This window comes from Panthera uncia, chromosome B1 (assembly GCF_023721935.1).
Source record: "Panthera uncia isolate 11264 chromosome B1, Puncia_PCG_1.0, whole genome shotgun sequence".
In the NCBI taxonomy this organism is placed as follows: Eukaryota; Metazoa; Chordata; class Mammalia; order Carnivora; family Felidae; genus Panthera; species Panthera uncia.
Genome location: NC_064811.1, coordinates 149,628,167 through 149,647,442, shown reverse-complemented (window position 1 = coordinate 149,647,442; position 19,276 = coordinate 149,628,167). Strand labels below are relative to the sequence as shown.

At 41.2% G+C, this 19,276-nt stretch overlaps 1 long non-coding RNA gene across 1 annotated transcript in view; it reads right to left on the bottom strand.

Moving 5' to 3' along the window:
• Window positions 1-686: 686 nt before the first annotated feature.
• Window positions 687-19,276, bottom strand: part of LOC125923239 (uncharacterized) — a 34,967-nt gene continuing 16,377 nt past the window's right edge. The window contains exon 3 of the long non-coding RNA XR_007457960.1: window positions 687-942. This is a non-coding gene — a long non-coding RNA (uncharacterized LOC125923239). The remainder of the gene's footprint in view (window positions 943-19,276) is intronic.

The window sequence follows — 19,276 nt, the reverse complement described above, 5'->3', positions numbered from 1 at the left end:
AAACAGTGGAGGGAAGTATGGTCAAAAGTCTTTATTGTGGTTTCCGTGGGAAGAAGTGGGTAAGACAGGGGAAGCAGGACATAGGATTGGCTATTCTGAATAATTTCAGTGGCTCTGGGGTCATAGACGCTTCCTTAGTTGTCTGGTACTGGCCCTGGGGTGAGTAGGGCAGGTGGATAAAGGCCTAGAGAGTGATAGATAGCCTAATAGAGGAGGTGGTTGGAGATGTGGGCTCCAGATTGGCTTGTTGCTGACTCCCTCACTCTAAGAACTGGTAGCCATGGGAGGCGCCATTGCTTCAGGGTCAGCAAGGCACAGATGTCAAGGCATCAGAATAAAAAGACTTGCTTAATGCAAAGTCAAATAAAAATAATACCTCCCTGTGAAGTCCTAACTCCTGAAGAATGTGGAAACTAGAAGGTGCATCAGGCACCTCTGCAATTAACAAACATAACATCTAGTCCATTCCATGAGTCGACACTTGTTCATTAAATAGCTGCCATGAGTGAGGCACCGTACTGGATGCTGGGGAGACAGGCGTGAACCCAAAAGCCCTGACCTTGCCTCGTGGAGCCCAGGGCTGAGCTGCCAAGCCCACACAGGGACCAGCTACACAGGGTCTTGAGCAGTTGTCTGTGGAGCATAACAGCCCCCTGGGAACACTGACTTGCCATCTGAAAATGGAAGGTGCATTTCTCTGGAACACACTTGAGCCTGAAGGCAGAGTACGTCCCTAACCACAGTGGCATATTGGGCTGGAAAAAATGACCTTGCCTTTTGGAACTCCTCGTCCCACCGGAGACATTTCCAAAATTTCCTCAGCAGCCCCGACGACCCGCCTGAATCCTCCCATCTGGGCCTCAGTGTTATTTCTCTGTCAGATTCGATGAACTATGGCTGTAGCTGGTACAGTCCATCACTGCAGTTCTCTGGTGTGCTCTTCTGGAAAAAATGGAAAAAAAAAATTTTTTTAAGTGTTTCTGCAGCTCAGAAGTTCATTTGTCTTAGTCTGTTTGGGCTGCTATAATAAAACGCCATAGACTGTGTGGTTTATAAACAACAGAAATTTATTTCTCAAAGTTCTGGAGGCTGGAAGTCCGAGATCAAGACACCAGCAGATTCAGTGTCTGGTGAGAGCCTACTTGGTTCATAGACAGCTGTCTTCTCGCCATGTCTTCATATGGTGGAAGGAGTGGAGAAGCTCTCTAGGGTCTTCTCTATAAGGGCCCTAATCCCATTCATGACCTAATCACTCCGAAAGGCCCTACCTCCAGACACTGTCACATTGGGGGTTAGGATTTCAACACATGGATTTTGAGGGCACCGAAATTTCAGCATAAATAGCAGCATCCTAATTTGGGGTTCCCCTCCACTGTTATCTTCCCCCCACCCACCCACCCCCTTCTCTGGTGGGAGGAATAGACTGCTTTAAGAATTTCCCTCTGTAAGAATTTCCCTCTGAGGCCAGGTTGTCTTCAAGCCTTTGATGAAGGCACAGACAGGGGCTCAAGAAAATGCAGGCTACTCATAATTATGCAAATATAAACTTCTGGTAAAATACACACCAGTGCCCTAGTTTTAAAATCCTAATGCAGTGAAATGTTTCAATTTGGGTTTCTGGCAACTACTATGATCATCTTAAGAGATGTATAAATACATGTAAATAAGATATTAACACCACAAGATTGTTTTAGATCATTTCCCCATCTGGTTCGGTCCTGTAATTGTGTGGGAAGGAACAGTTCTTGGAATCTGGCCTGAGCATGAAAATACAGAACAGAACGATCACTCAGGGTTTGCAGCAGCCTGCAAGATGCTTACCTCTGAAAGCCAATTCCAAATTAAGTTATAACATCGTTGTAGTACTCATAGGCACTAGGTCAACATTGTATTGTTGCTGGGGAGAGCGTTTCCAAACCTGGTTGATTATCGAGCTCTCTGGAGAGCTTCTAAAAATTCACATTCTGGGCTCTGCTTTTATCACCTCTTATGATAGTATAGGTATGAAGTGGGGGCTGGGAGGCTGTATTTTTAAGAAGCTGCTCAGATAGATACCCCTACTGATAAGCCGGTTTGAGACCCGTGGCTTTATTCGGAGAGTCTTTCTGTTCTAAGTAGGTGCCCTTGTCTGGGCAGCTTCAGCATTACCTGGGGGCTTGTTAGAAACACTGACTGCATTTTTACAGCAGCCCCGGGCAATTTGCAGGAAACTGAAGGAGCCCTGGTGGAGGGGATCCACAGGCCAGGTGAAGTCTTTGGGAGACCGTGACGATTTCACCGTTAGTAGGTCAGGAAGGATGTTATGAGGAAGTTGGGCTGCTAAAAAGATGGAAAAAAAAGGCAGGGCAAACCTATTGCTTCTTTTTGACCAACACAGAAATGGAGGAAACAGGGCAGAAAGGATGCAGGGAATGGGCTACATGTGTTCTACCTCCCCAGTCTTACCAAAAGATGAAATACAAACTTGATTTTTGGGGCAAATTTTTGCTGTTACATACTCATTATTTGTATCGAGTGCTATAGGTATTCACTGCGGGTATTTGCGGAGCGCACTAATACTACTTTTTTTGTGGGGGCAGTTCTGACTCAACCGAGGCAGCTTGGTGCCAAAGAAAGCCTTGCAGAGATTAAGCTGGAGCGAGCGCTGGGTCCCAACTTTTTGCTAACCCACTGTCATCCTGGGAGAGTCACGTGGGCTCCCCAGGTCCCAGGTTCATCATCCGTAACACATCTACGGCTCCCAATCTCATCCGACCCTATGCCCTGTTTTGAAATGAACTTTTGAAACATCCTCTTGGCAATCTGAAAATGAAAATCATAGATACACAGATATGTAGACAACTAGTTGTAGACCTAATTTTTATAAACCACTCTCATGCTCTAAAAGTAATTTAAATAGGAAGTTCAAGTGAATAGGTTATGAGAAAATAATACATATTGTAGTACACAAAGGCTTGGGCAGTGTATTAACCATGTCTTTGATGGTCTGTATTCTGATGCTTTGACATCTGGGGGCTTGCTGACCACGGAGGGGTCTCCGCCTGTCTCAGAGCTAGTGAATTTCTAGAGCTTGTAAGCAACTTGCCCCAGAGCAGGCTTCTAAAATGCAAACCAACCAGTCCAGAGCTTACAACCCAACCAAGTTAGGCTTGCGCACTCCGGGCCACCATCTACCTGCCCTTATCACTGTGGGGTCAGGTACCAACAGCTAGGGACAGCTGTTATGCCCTAGAGCCTACTGAAGTTTTTCAGACTAGCCAATCCAAAGCCTGCTTCCCCGGCCTCACTTCTTCCTTCCCGTGGAAACCACAATAGAGACCCATGTGCACATTTCTTCCTTGTTCCCTCTGCCTCCTGACCTACCCTGTGCTTCCCCAAGTGGGCTCCCCATAGCACAGTGCGCCCCCTTCTCTTGGGATCTATGAGTAACAAGCTATCATCTCAATAGTAGTCATCTCCTGGTCTGTCAGCTTACTATACCCTGAATTTTCTATTAATACAAATATTTTAAGAACAGAACTATATGGTGAGACATTTGAAAATGGTTTACTGCTCCCACTCACAATGAATAAGCTAAGATTTAACAAAAGTTGGGAGATCAGGAGCTATTTCCTAGAAGGACAGAGGAAAAGAAAGCAGGAGAATGTTACACAGAAGGATAAATGTTCATGGTTAGTATTAACAAAGCTGAGTGATTTGTATACGATAGGACAAAGAGGAAAAACCTTAGGTAGGGATAAGATGCCAAGAAAAGTTATAGACTATACAGAAAAAGGAAGTAGAATATTTTTTAATGTTTATTTATTTATATTGCGAGAGAGAGAGTGTGTGTGTGTGTGAACACATGCGTGTGCAAGCGTTGAAGGGGCAGAGAGAGAGAGGGAGAGAGAGAATCCCAAGTAGGCTCCACTCTGTCAATGCAGAGCCTGACACGGGGCTTGAACTGACAAACTGTGAGATCATGACTTGAGTCGAAATCAACAGTCGGACATTTAACTGACTGAGCTACCCAGGCACCCCAGGAAGTAGAATATTCTTGCAAATCATCCAGGCTTTATTTATAAGTGTAGTGTTGAAACAATTCCTTTTGATGACGTGGGACTTGGGAGTGATGAACTGTCGTGGAACAGACTTCCCAGATCTTGAAATCCCATGACAGATTGGAGTGGACATTTTCTTTCAAAATGTCTGGCAGGACACTGGAAAGTCTTATGGGACCTGGGTAAATTCTTCCTTGTGTAACCTGTGCTGGCATCGAAGGACACTCAGTGTCCCTCCCACTATACATCAGTAGCCACCCTCCAATCATTGTAACAGCCAACACCTCCTCCATGGGCTTTCAAGATACACACATTGGGAAACCACTAAATTGGACAACCCCCAAGATCCTTCCAGAACTAGCTCATTTCAATTCTATGGTTCTAAGATTGCCAGGGCTTCACAGATGAAGTATGTTGCTAATGTTCCTTAAAGTTTGAAAGTTACTATTGCTAGACACCATAAGCCATGGCCATGAACTGAGCAGAGCATGTGAAGACACAAAAGTACCAAAAGCATGGGAAAATAGTGACAAACCAAGCCACGGTGGCTTACTTTTGAGAGCAAATCACAACCTTTAAGTGAACATCAAAAAATTACTTTTAAATCTTACCACCACAATCGGGCAGTTAACTATAGTTCTGGAAGCACAGTTTGGGTGGGCCCTCCTCCAGCCCCACGGCTCTAAGATGCAGAGCCGGTATTATGTCCGTAGTGCTTAAGAACTTGGCTCTGTTATGAGACAAAACTAACTTCAATCCCAGCTTTGCCACTTGCTAGCTGTGTGGCTGTGGTCAATTTACTTGACATTTTTGAGTTAGTTCTATAATAAGTAAAATTGGAATCAGATGCCTAATTTATAGACGGTTGTAAGGCTGGGATAATGCATACAAAGGGCTGAGCTCAAACACGGCAGTTAATAAACAACATAAGCTATCTTGATTTATTCTGTTTGCTATTTCTATTTCAAACTGTCCACCAGAGGGCGGCAAACCCGGTTCTGGAATTTGAAAAAGCTGTTGTCCAGTTCCCCGCCTCCCCACCCCGCAAAAATTCCGTATTTGTAAAACATGTTCTAAAAATCTTAAGTATTGATGTCTGATAAAAAGAATTTAGCAACATTCCATTTGTTTGCCCTTTCACCCTTGAGGGATCTTACATCTAAAATAAAAATGCTCAACTTCAAGACTTGGTTTAAACGAAGACAGATGTATAACCTTGTAGCTTTGAGGCTACCTCTTAAACTAGTGACAAACCAAGGACAGAGCTGTGACAGCAGTATGACTGTGGGGCAGGCAGTAAGGAATGGATCTTTTGCAGAGAACTTAAAAGTCAGTTTTTCGGATCACTCTGTACCAGAAATTCTGAATGATGTCAGTGATAAAATTCTCCACACACAAAAAAATCTTTTGTTGTTCGAAGTTCTAAACAATTTCTGCAGGTATGATTGCATTTTAGTAACATATACATAAGTTCCACTTGGTACATTTTCTTTTTTCTTTTCTAAAAAATTTTTTTGATGTTTATTTTTCAGAGAGAGTGACAGACAAAGCGTGAACAGGGGAGTGGCAGAGAGAGAGGGAGACACACAATCCAAAGCAGGCTCCAGGCTCTGAGCTGTCAGCACAGAGCCCTACGTAGGGCTCAAACCCATGAACGGGGAGATCATGACCTGAGTGGCAGTCAGATGCTAAACTGACTGAGCCACCCAGACGTCCCTTCTTCTTCTTTTTTTCTTTTTCTAAAGTACAGGCACCTCCTTTGGGGCGAACCTATTCCAAGATGTCCTGCCCTTCACAACGAAATGAGAACTCTCTCCCAGGGCTCCCACCAGCTTCTCCGGGATTGGTTGCATTCCTGCACTACATTTTCCTATTTATCCATCAGCAATTGTATTCTGTCTGGAAGCTAATGCAGAGAACTCCCAGTTGTGCAGAAGTTCCTGCCACATGGACCCAGCTCTCTGCATTTTCCTTCTTTTGTACATTTCTGTCAGTTCAGAAACATGGCAAGGGTCTGTAAAGCGACGGTCTCCAACCACTCTGCTTAAATAGTAGACTCAAGGGGTGCTTGGCTGGCTCAGTCAGTATAGCACGTGACTCTTGACCTCCCAGTTATGAATTCAAGCCCCACATCGGGTGTACAGACTACTTAAAAAACAAATAAAAAAATAATAGGGGCACCTGGGTGGCTCTGTTGGGTGAGCATCAGACTTCGGCTCCGGTCAGGATCTCACAGTTTGTGAGCTCACGCCCCACATCAGAGTGTGCTTCAGATCCTCTGTCACCCTCTTTCTCTGCCCCTCCCCTGCTTGTACTCTCTCAAAAATAAGTAAACATTTTTAAAAAATTAAAAAATGATAGATTCAAAATAAACCGTGATAACACAGTGATTGTAAGGATGAAGAATAGGCCTTGAGATGTTTCATTTTTTACATTCTACGTGATACAAACTTGGGAGTTTTTGTTTGAGTTAAACATTTGAAACAGGGGTGCCTGGGTGGCTCAGTCGGTTAAGCAGCCGACTTTGGCTCAGGTCATGATCTTGCGGTCCGTGAGTTCGAGCCCCACGTCGGGCTCTGTGCTGACAGCTCGGAGCCTGGAGCCTGTTTTGGATTCTGTGTCTCCCTCTCTCTGACCCTCCCCTGTTCATGCTGTCTCTCCCTGTCTCAAAAATAAATAAAACATTAAAAAAAATTTTGAAACAGTTCCAGCTAAAGGGTAAATAAGTCACAGGATGTAACATATGGCATGGTGACTGTAGTTAAGAATACTGTGTTGTACATTTAAAAGTTGCCAAGAAAGTAGATCTTAAAAGTTCTCATCACAAGAAAAAAATTTGTGACTGTGTGAGGTGATGAATGTTAACTAAACTTACTGTTCTGACCAATTCCTAGTATATCAGACTATGTTGTATAACTAAAGCTAATACAATGTTATATGTCAGTTACATCTCAATAAAAAAGAATTTTTAACAGTAAAACAGAGAGAAAAATGTGAGATCTAATATCTTCTAGTGGCAAGGGAAATTTTGTTCATCCATGAAATAGGTTACTAAATTTGAATAATGTTAAATTGAAATGTTTTTGTCCTCAAAGTTGTGTGATTTGAAACTATAGACTGAATCCAGATTACTACTGGATATTACATGATCATTATTAAAAGTAATTTCATTGTATAGTGGAAGTGGGGGAGTGGATATTAATTAGGCTAGGTCCCCTTTGGTCTCAGATTCAAAATAATTTGCTTTCCTTCCTTTCTAGGAAGTATCCAGCTGGTGACAGCCATTCAAGAAGAAAAGGAAGTCTTTCATATCAGGAAACTGAACCCTGCTTCAGAGAAGCTGGGAGAGCAGTGCTCTGCTGGGAGAAGCATTTCAGAGGTGCAGAGACTATGACTGGGGGCTCTAGCCAGGCATGCGCTTTCTTCCCCCTCCAGCCCTCGCTGCAGAGATGGTGTTTGACTTTCCCAATCCTGCCCAAAGCCAAGCTCATCCCACCCCCGCACCTTCCCTTCATTTGAGGAAGCCCTATTTGGGAAGATTTCAGAGTATCTGACAAATACCAGCAACTTTGGTCTGTGAGATAGAGGAGGTCCCACCTGTGCATCCCAGACGGAGGGGCAGGCTCAGGGAGGGGACCATTCATTGAAAGACCGCGGTGCGTGTGTTCTGGCCAGGAACACGCTCCTGATACACTCCTGATACATGCTCCGTGATACGTGCATCTTGTTAAATCCAGACACACTCTTCAAAGACGGTGTAATTCACCCCTCACCCCGCGACCCCTGCCTGGAGGTCAGTTTTTACCGTGGAGGGAAACTGACAAGGTTTCTGTCTTTTCCCCTTTGTATTGTTGCAATGTTTCTACCCCTCAGGTTTGCTTTGGAACCAAGATCCTGCTCCAACTTAGAGGGTGTCTGGGAAAACCGCCTTCCTTCTTGTCTGCAGGGTGGGTTACCCCCAGCCCTAGTCAGCTTCATACTCCAGTGGTTTCTGAGCTAACAGCTATTACCATTTATTAAGGATAGGACTGCGTGTCAAACAGTTGTACCTGCTTTATTTCTAATTCTTGCCATGACTTCAGTTTGTGGGTAAGGGGATTGAAGTCCAGCAGTCAAGCTAAGTTTTTCCATGTCACCCAGCTCACGATATGCACAGCAAGTCCTCAGGGAAGGCTCATGGGTGACAGGCACTCTTCCAGGGGCGGTTCAGAAATGAGCTCAGTATTCCTCTCCTAAATCTTTTTTCAAAAAAGGTTTTATAATTTTTTCATTTCATTTAATTTTATTTTTCATCATGACAAGTGTACTCTTCAACCCCCATCCCCTATTTCCACCACTGTCCCACCTACCTCACCTCTGGCAACTATCAGTTTGTCCTCTATAGTTAAGAGTCTGTTTTTTGGTTTCTCTCTCTCTCTTTTTCCCTTTGCCCATTTGCTCTGTTTCTTAAGTTCCAGACATGAGTGAGATCATATGGTATTTTTCTTTTTCTGACTTAGTTCACTTACATCATGCTTTCATGCTCTAAGCTTTTATAAATTATTTTTAATTGTGGTAAAATATGCATAACATAGGATTTACCATCTTAACCATTATTTATTTATTTACTTAGTGCAAGCAGGGGAGGGGCAGAGAGAGAGAGAGGGAGAGAGAGAATCCCACTGTTGATGCAGAGCCCCACCGGGGGTTCGAACTCATAAACTGTGAGATCATGACCTGAGCTGAAACCAAGAGTTAGATGCTTAACCGACTGAACCATCCAGGTGCCCCCCATCTTAGCCATTTTTTTAAAATAATGTTTATTATTTCTGAGACAGAGAGAGGCAGAGCATGAGAGGGGGAGGGGCAGAGAGAGAGGGGAACACAGAATCCGAAGCAGGCTCCAGGCTCTGAGCTGTCAGCACAGAGCCCGACGCGGGGCTCGAACTCACAGACCATGAGATCATGACCTGAGCCGAAGCTGGATGCTCAACCGACTGAGCCACCCAGGCGCCCCTTAGCCATTTTTAAGTGTACAGTTCCAAGGCATTAACTATATTCACACGTTATGTAGCCGTCACCACCTTCCATCTCCAGAACACTTTCATCTGGCAAAACTGAAACTCTGTCCCCATTAAACTCTAACCCCACATTCTCACCTCCCCTCTTCCTCTGCCAAATCTTATAAGGCAGACACAATTATCATCACCATCCCCATTTTACAGAGACGGAAACTCAAGCCTGGAGAGATTCCGTAACTCTCCCGGATCCTAGCTAGTAGGTGACAGAGCTGGAATTCAAAGCCAGACAGTCTGGCTCCGGAGGTCAAAAGCTTAATTACTCTATGGCCTCAGGGACATCTAACCAATACTATGCTTTTCTGTCTTTCTGCTATTGACCCTATTCTAGAAGATCAAGAAACAGAGCCTAGAAAGTTGGAACAAGTTGCAGATAAGTCCTGGTAAAGGCAGGAGGAGGATTCGTGTTCAGACCACTTGGATCCCAGGCTGATTGGGCCTGTGGTTTTCTGCACAACCACTCAGATGACAGCAGTGAGCCTCTCCCTTTTGAGTCCCACTCTCTGCTTCCATCCATATCCCAAGGCAGCTCTGGTTGTCTCCCCTCAGTCCTGTGTGCAGTCACGGGCTCCAGTTTGCCTGTGATGAGGGAAGCAGACACCGGGCTTTGGCCAGCAAGGGGCAAGCTGGGCCTAAAATGAGATGTCCTGTCTTGAGTCTTCCGTAGTTCAGGGGGACACTGTCTGTGCTAGAGAAGTCTGTGCTGATCATATCAGAACGTGACGGCTGAGAGTTAGGGTAGCCATATAATCTATCTTCCAAACTGGAACATTTTTGAGAGTGAAATGGGGGGGAGGGGTTATGAAAAATTACACTGGAATAATGCATTAGTCAAGGTTCTCCAGAGAAACACAACTAATAGGATATTTATTTCTTTATTAATAATTAATTAATTATTGTAAGAACTTGGCTTCCATGGTTATGGAGGTTGAGAAATCCCAAATCTGCAGTCAGCAAGCTGGGAACCCAGGATCAGATGGTGTAGTTCTAGTTCGAATCCAAAGGCCTGAGATCCAGGAGAGCTAGTGTGAGGAGGGCAGGAAAAGACTAAAAGAGAAAATTCTGCCTCAGTCGCCTTTTTGCTGGATTGAGGCCTTCAACTGATTGGATGGGGCCCACCCACAGAGGGGAGAGCAGTCTGCTATACTCAGTCTTCAGACTCAAATCTTAATCTCATCTAGACATACACCCTTACAGACACACTCAAAATAATGTTTAACCACCTATCTTGGCCTCCTGTGGCCCAGGCAAAATGGCACATAAAATTAACCATCACAGGCAACAGCATAAACGAGGACTGTGCTGGGAAAACTAGGATGTATTGTCACCCCAAGTAGTGTCCTTTCATGGGGATATAACATGAAAATGCAGAGGCCTTCCAGGAGCTATTTCATAAGGATTCAGTGGTATTTTTTGTTTGTTTGCTTTGCGCAGAGGAATGAATTCTCATGAGTAAAGAGGAAAGAGACCAAAACGTTTCAGTTTCACTCACTAGATTAGCCAATTTGGCTTTGACACTTGTATCAATGTGTTTCACATTTCTGTGTTTGGGAAATGTAGATACAGATATGAATAGTAAAACTGGTAAATGGCCCCAAAAACCAGCCTGATAAGGCAAAAGAACAGTTCAATAGGGGTGCCTGGGTGGCTCAGTTGGTTGAGCGACTGACTTCGGCTCAGGTCATGATCTTGTGGTTCTGAGTTCGAGACCCACATCAGGCTCTGTGCTGACAGCTCAGAGCCTGGAGCTTGCTTCGGATTCTGTGTCTCCCTCTCTCTCTGTCCCTCCCCCGCTCATGCTTTGTCTCTCTCTGTCTCTCAACAATAAATAAACGTAAAAAAATTAAAACAAAACAACAACAACAAAAACAGTTCAATAAAGTGAGCCTCTGCGGAGTGAGCTGACATCACTCTCCAGGTTGGAAAGAATGACATACTGTCCTGATGTCTTTGACAGGATAAGGGAGTGCTTTGTGACAGGGAATGACTTCACCTACTCTGAAAATACACATGCTTATGAAGATGTAGTCAACAAGCACTGAAAATCCAATTCATAGGGACCCAGCAATGTGTAATGTCTTTACCACACCTTTATAGATATTTGAAGGTTATGCTGGTTGCAAGTGAGGCAACTAGTTATGCAAATGGAATAAAATTTCCCCACCTCTGGGCATTTTTGCACTTGGGTGTTGATTCTTGCCTTTGGAGCCTGCATATGTTACTCGAGCTGGAGGCATGTATATTCCTCCGGATATCACCAAATGGCCATTTTGGGAAAATCAAAAATGGTAGTCAAAAACCATTTAGGCCATTTTGGGAAAATAAAAAAACCCACCTGGTTCTCAATTTGGGGCTGGATGTCAGAAATACAACTAAAAGGGGCGCCTGGGTGGCTCAGTCAGTTAAGCATCCGACTTCGACTCAGGTCATGATCCCACGGTTTGTGAGTTCGAGCCCCGCATCAGGCTCTGTGCCGCCAGCTTGGAGCCTGGAGCCTGCTTCAGATTCTGTGTGTGTGTGTCTCTCTCTCTCTGCCCTTCCCCCACTCGCACTCTGTCTCCCTCTGTCTCATATATATATATATATATATATATATATATATATATATATATAAAGAAATACAACTAAAACTAAACTGAAAACTAGAGGAAGAGGTTTTGCAGGACAGTGAAACTATTCGACACAATACAAAAATCATGGACATGTCATTCCACATTTTTCAAAACCTATGGAAGGTACAACACAAAGAGTGAACCCTAATGGAAACCGTGGACTTCAGTTAATAATAATGTATTAGTATTGGTTAATTATAAAAGAGGTACATTATAATACAAGATGTAAATAATAGGGAAAGCTGTGTTGGCTTGGTAGGGGTGGGGTAGGAGTAGATGAGAACTCTCTGTAAAGTTGTTTTTAAAGTTTATTTATTTATTTTGAGAGAGGGAGAGAGAGAGAGCGCATGAACTGGGACACACAGAGAGAGAATCCCAAGCTGGCTGTGCACTAACAGTGCAGATGTGGGGCTCAAACCCACAAGCTATGAGATCATGACTTGAGCTGAAATCAAGAGTCAGACACATAACTGACTGAGCCACCCAGGTGCCCTAAGAACTCTCTGTACACTTAAAAATGCTATAAAAAATAAAGTCTTTTAATTAAAACAGAAGAGAATAGTTAATTTATTAAGATACAAGCAAAGGTACAAGAAAACAAGAAATGTCCATTATCTTGGCTGCATGATTAACTGGTCTCATATATTTTATAACAACAATGCCCAAAGGTAATATTACAAACACTAGGAATTTGCATAAAGTCCGGAAGTATCCAAAAGGTGAAGCCAACTGTGTACAAATGTTAGTAGTCTTTTCCAGAAACCAGAGCACCCCCTAGAGTGGGGACAATCTCTAGGGGCTCTACAGCCAGCACAGAAGGCAAATCACAAGTCACCTGGGAGAGCAAAGTTCAAGCCCTCAGCCGGGAGCTCACAGTCCTCTGTAGGATCACCCAGAGGCCTATCATTTCCTCGTTGTGGCAAAGCTCACCAGTAGGTACAGGGCTTGTCCTGGGCACAGCCCTACCCTGCAAGGCCCCATGGCAATCCTGAACAGGTCCCATGCTATCGCGGTGGGGACCCCTCCCCGCAGGCCCTGACGGCCCATCGCCTCTTACTTCCCAGGGCTCCCCCATGACTTGCCTGGATTGGCTTTGTGCCCAGATAATGTTTAAATGCCGATGCTATTAAACCCTTTGAAACTCTAATTTTATACACATAATTCATCTTACCAGGCATGTTATTAGGCAATGCTTATAATAGATCGGTTTTTACTATCTTCACTGAGTGTCCTAAAGATACATGTGTTTGCTTTTTAAATTTTGTAAACATTTTATTTACTTTTAATGATTTTTTTCTTCATTTTTTCATTTTATTTAAATCCAAGTTAGTCAACATATAGTATAATATTGGTTTTTCAGGAGTAGAACCCAGTGATTCCTCACTTACATACAACACCCAGTGCTCATCCCAACAAGTGCCCTCCTTAATGCCCATCGCTCAGTGAGCCCATTCCCCCACCCAACACCCCTCCGGCAACCCTCAATTTGTCCTCTTTATTTAAGAGTCTCTTACGGTTTGCCTCCCTCTCTGTTTTTATCTTATTTTTCCTTCCCTTCCACCATGTTCATCTGTTTTGTTTCTTAAATTCCACATGTGAGTGAAATCATAGGATATTTGTCTTTCTCTGACTGACTTATTTCACTTAGCACAACACATTCTAGTTCTACCCATTTTGCTGCCAGTGACAAGATTTCGTTCTTTTTGATCGCTGAGTAATATTCCATTGTATTTATATACACCACATCTTCTTTATTCATTCATCAGTCGATGGGCATTTGGGCTCTTTCCGTACTTTGGTTATTGCTGATAGAGCTGCTATAAGCTTTGGGGTGCGTGTGCCCCTTCGAATCAGCATTTTTGAAGCTACGTGTGTTTATATGGACAAGAAGATGTAGGCCAAAACAACATGAGCATGGGCCTTATTTTCTCTTTATTTACAAATTTGAAATTTTTCCTTTGAAAAATTTCCAGATACATAAAGATTACTCCCTAATTACCTCAGTGGATAACTTAAAGGTCTCAAGCTAAGTAAGAATCTTAGGATTATACTTGAAGAACATATAATCACCGTTTTTATTAAAAATTTGTAAGAAAAACACGACACTTAAAAATTGATCCAGGCAGTAAAGGTGGAGTGATTGATTCTAGAGGCTCACATAATTTGCAGTGTTTCACATGCAGCCATTAGTTGTTGCAACTCTCATTAAATACACATGCTTACATTTACAGTTAAAAAAAAATTATGTATTTATTTTCTAATGTTTACTTTTTTTCTGGGAGAGAACGAGAGACAGAGTGCAAGCTGGGGAGGGGCAGAGAGAGAGACAGAGACACAGAATCTGAAGCAGGCCCCAGGCTCTGAGGTGGCAGCACAGAGCCCGACGCGGGGCTTGAACCCATGAACCTCAAGATCATGACCTGAGCCAAAGTCGGATGCTTAACTGACTGAGCCCCCTCAGTGACAGGCGCCCCCTCACTGAAATTTCTATTGAACAGTGCTGATTTAGAGCAATTCTCTGAAACATGGCTTACTACAGGTTAAGCACGAACCCCTACATTAACTTGTATGTCTGCCCTTATAGCTTTTCCCTCTCTCTGCCCTCTCCTTGTAACAGTTTTGTTGAGATATAATTCACATCCCATACCCATGGCCTATTTAAACTGTACAGTTCAATGGTTTTTAGCACATTCACAGAGATGTGCAGCCATCACCACAAGAAATTTTAGAGCATTTTTATTACCTCAAGAAGAGATGCCATATCCTTTAGTAATCATCCCCTAATCTTCACCATACATACCCTCCAGCTCTGAGAAATCAGCAATATATTTTCTGTCTCTCCATGTAGATTTGCCTTTTCTAGACATTTCATATAAATGAAGTCATATGACATGAAGTCCTTTATGATTGGCTTCTCATTTAGTATGCTGTGTTCAAAGTTCATCCACGCTACAGAATGTATCAGTTCTTCCTCCCTTTTTGGGCTGAATAATATCCTATTGTATGCATAGACCACATTTTGCTTATCTACTCATCAGTGGATTGACATTTGGGTTTCCACCTTTTGGCTATTATGAATAATACTACTATAAGCATTCTTGTATACATTTTGATTTTAGACATCTCAAGTGGTAGCTCATTGTGGTTTTGATTTATATTTTTCTGATTTCAAGCATTTTTCTTTAAAAAAAAGGTTTTTTTAAAATGTTTATTCATCTTCTGAGAGAGAGAGATGGAGACAGAGTGTGAGTGGGGGAGGGGCAAAGAGAGAGGGAGACACAGAATGCAGAATGTGTCTGTCTGCAGACACAGAATGCAGAATGCAGACACAGAATGCAGCTTTCAGCACAGAGCCTGAAGTGGTGCTTGAACCCACAAACAGTGAGATCATGACCTGAGCCAAAGTCCAATGCTTAACCGACTGAGCCACCCAGGCACCCCTGATTTCAAGCATTTTTCATGTGCTTTTTGGCCATTTCTGTATGTTCTTTGGAGAAGAGTCTATTCAGACCTTATTCATCTTTAATTTGAATTATTTCTTTTTATTCTTTAGTTGTAAGAGTTTTTTTAAAAAATATATTCTAGATACAAATCCCTTATCAAATATATAATGTGCACATATTTTAATCCATCCTGCAAGTTGTTTTTTAAATTTCTTGATAGTGCCCCTTGAAGTGCAAAAGTTTTTAATTTTGATGAGGTCCAATGTATCTATTTTTTTGCTCATGTTTTTTATGAAATATCTAAGAATCTATGTCAAGATCCAACATCATGAAAATTTGGCCCTATATTTTCTTCTAAGAATGTTATAGTTTAAATTCTTACATTCAGGTCTGATTCATTTTGAGTTAATTTTTTGTATATGGTGTGAGGTAGGGCTCCAACTTCATTCTTTAGCATTTGGCAACACAGTTGTTCTGGCACCATTTGTTTAAAAGAATATTCTTCCCCACTGAATGGTCTTGGCACCCTTGTTGAAAATCAATTTACCATAGACATATGGTTTCTTTCTGGGCACTCAATTGTATTCCATTGATCTATAACCTATTCTTATGCCATTATCACACAATCTTGATTAGCATTGCATTATAGTAAATTGAATTCAGGAGGTGTGAGTCCTCTAACTCTGTTTTTCTTTTGCAAGATTGTTTTGGTTATTCTGGGTCTCTTGCATTTCCATATGAATGTTATAATCAACTTGTTAATTTCTACAAAGAAGTTAGCTGGGATTCTAATAAAGATTATGTTGGATGTGCAGATCACTTTGGGGGGAATATTGTCTTTTAAACACTGTTAAGGCTCTCAATATACCAACATGGGATACCTTTCCAAAATTTCATTTAATGATACTTTGTAGCTTTCTGAACATAAATTGTATACTTCTTTAGTTAAATTTATTGCTAGGTATTTTATTCTTTTTTGTAAATGGAATTGTTTACCTTATTTTCAGATTGCTCATTGCACGCATATAGAAATACAATGGGTTTTTATGTGTTGATCTTGCATCCTGCAACCTTGCTGAACTTATTAGTTCTAATAGTTTCTTTTTAAGTAAATTCCCTAGATTTTCTATATACAAGAGTATGTTGAGTGTGAATAGAGATAATTTTATTTCTCTATTTTTTTAAATCTTTTTTCTAATTTGGATGGATACCTTTTATTTTGCTTTATTGCCTAATTTCCTTACTAGAACTTTTAGTACAATATTGAATAGAAGTGGCAAGAACACTTGGCCTCATTCCTGATCTTAGGGAACCATTAGTATAATGTGAATTGTGGTTTCTCATAGATGTCTTTTATCAGGTTCAGGAAGTTCCTTTCTATAGTTTGTTGAATATATTTTCTTTATTATTATTATTATTATTATTATTAATGTTTTATTTATTTTTGAGACAGAGAGAGACAGAGCATCAGCAGGGGAGGGGCAGAGAGAGGTTGAGACACAGAATCCGAAGCAGGCTTCAGGCTCTGAGCCGTCAGCACAGAGCCTGAAGCGGGGCTCGAACTCATGAACTGTGACATCATAACCTGAGCTGAAGTCGGAAGCTCAACCAACTGAGCCACCCAGGTGCCCCTAATATGTTTTCTTTTTTAATCAAAAAAGGGTGTTAGATTTTGTCAAGGGCTTTTCCTTCATCTACTGAGATAATTATGTGTATTGTTTTTTTATTCTATTGATACGGTGTATTACATTAATTGACTTTCAGGTGCTAAACTAACCTGCATTCCTGGGATAATACTCACTAGATCATGGTGTGTAACCCTTTTTATATGCTGCTCGATTTGGTTTGCTAGCACTTTGTTGAGGATTTTTGCACCCATATTCGTCAGATATTGGTCTGTAGTTTTCTTGTGATGTCTTTGTCTGGTTTGGGTGTCAGGGTAATACTGGCTCATAGAATGAGTTGAGAAGTATCCTCTTCTCTTACTTGTAAAGAATTGGTATTAAATCTTCCTTAAATGGTAGAATTGATCAATGAATCCACCTGGGCTTGAGCTTTTTTTGTAGGTAGTTTTTTTTATTACTAACTTAATGTCTTTATTTGATATAGGTCTGTTTCAATTTTCTATTTCACCTTGAGTTGTTTTCAGGTGTTTGCATCCTGCTAAGAACTTGTTCATGTCATACAAGTAGTCTAAGGTCATCTAACCCTAAATGCATCTGACCTCATCATATATAAATTATTTATATATCACCAATTTTTCTTTTCTTTTTTTTTAATTACCAGTTTTTCATAGTATTCCTTATAATCCTTTTTGTTTATGTAAGGTTGGTGGTAAGGTCTCCTCTTTCATTCTGACTCTAGTAACTTGAGCCTTCTTTCTTTCATTCTTGGCCAATTGTTATTGATTTTATCAATCTTTTAAAATAATCAACTTTTGGTTTCATTGCTTTTTTTCCTATTGTTTTTGTATTCTCTATTTCATTAATTTCTGTTCTAATATTTATCTGGTATTTCCTTCCTTCTGCTTGCTTTAGGTTCAGTTTCCTCTCTCCAGGATCTTAGGATGGAAGGTTAGGTTATTGATTAGAGATCTTTTCTTTTTTCATTTAGACATTTTCAGCTATAAATTTTCCTTCAGGCACTCCCATAACGGCATAAGTTTTGGTATGTTGTATCTTCATTTTCATTCATTGCAAAATATTTTTTTAAATTTCCATTATTATTTATACTTTGATCTATTGGTTATTTAGGATTGTATTGTTTTAGTTTCCACCTATTTGTAAGTTTTCCAAATTACTTTCTGTTATTGACTTCTAATTTAATTTCATTGTGGTCATAGAACATACTCGCATAATTTAAATCATTAAAAACTTATTAAGGTTTGTTTTATGGTCTAACATATAATCCATCCTGGAGAATATTCCACGTGCATTTGAGGAGAATATACATTTTGTTGTTGTTGAGAGGAGTGTTCTATAGCAGATTCTATTTTTAAAGTTGTTATGTAAAATTTCAAATGCATACAAAAGTAGAGACAACTTATGGTGAACCCTTCATGTACTCACCACTCAGCTTCAATAATCTCATGGCCAATTTCAGGAGTTTTGACCAGTAATACCTCGGTAGTTCCCAATCACTGTAACAACTTGGATTCTCTGGTCAGTGATGGCTTCCCAGGTGAGAAGGTCAAGAGAGACAAAGATCTTTTGGCATGCTGCCAAAATGTCCCCCGCTCAGGAGTTGAGGAGCAAGCTCTGAGTAGTGGGTATCTCTGTTGGACCTCCAAAAATGTTAACACAAAGGGAAAACAGAATTAAGCCTTGTCAAAATTTTATGGTACGTATAGTAGACAATCAAATAACAGATCCCCTGAGGGTCTTGGAGGAAAGATTTTTAATGCAGAACTATGTTGTTTACATTAGGTTGTTTGCTAAAGTAATTGCTTGTAAAATACTATCTTGTCTAATATCAGTTAAGATTTTATGGCCATATCTTAGCATGTCTTTGTAGAGTGTGGAGCAGATACTCTGTAATTTTTGTTTGTGTATTACAAATCATGGCAGGTCTCATGGCAGGTCTCAGTTATTGCTTGTAAAGCTGGCAGAATGCTTTCATGTTTGCTCCAAGGTCATACTTCTAACACCCCATTTCTTTCAATCAATACATTACAATATTTATTTTGCTTTATTTTGTAATGTCTTCAGTCTTTTCCGAATGTTTCTACTGTTTCTTCTTTCCCTTGACTGTCACTCAAGTGACCGTTTCCTCGTGTGTCTTATAATTTATCATTGTGAGATCGTGTTCCATGGAGCCTATCTATAATAGTTCCTTGACTCGGGTTTAAGGTGTAATCCTTGAGTGAATATTTACATTTGTTTTTGCAAGCACCTGATGTATTAGCAATCCAGGATGTCTTTAAAGTAAATTATCAGTTTGGTGCTTCCAGGATTCTCAAACAGTATACATTCTGGTCCTACACCTGTGTGAGGGTAAAATGCAAATTCTTAAACATATTTGTCTCCCTTTCACCTAGAGGAAAGGGCAAGAGAGACAGGTTTCCTTAATATCTCAAGAGAGAAAGGATTTTTCCCCTGGATTACCAAATGAGGTGTGGTTTTCAG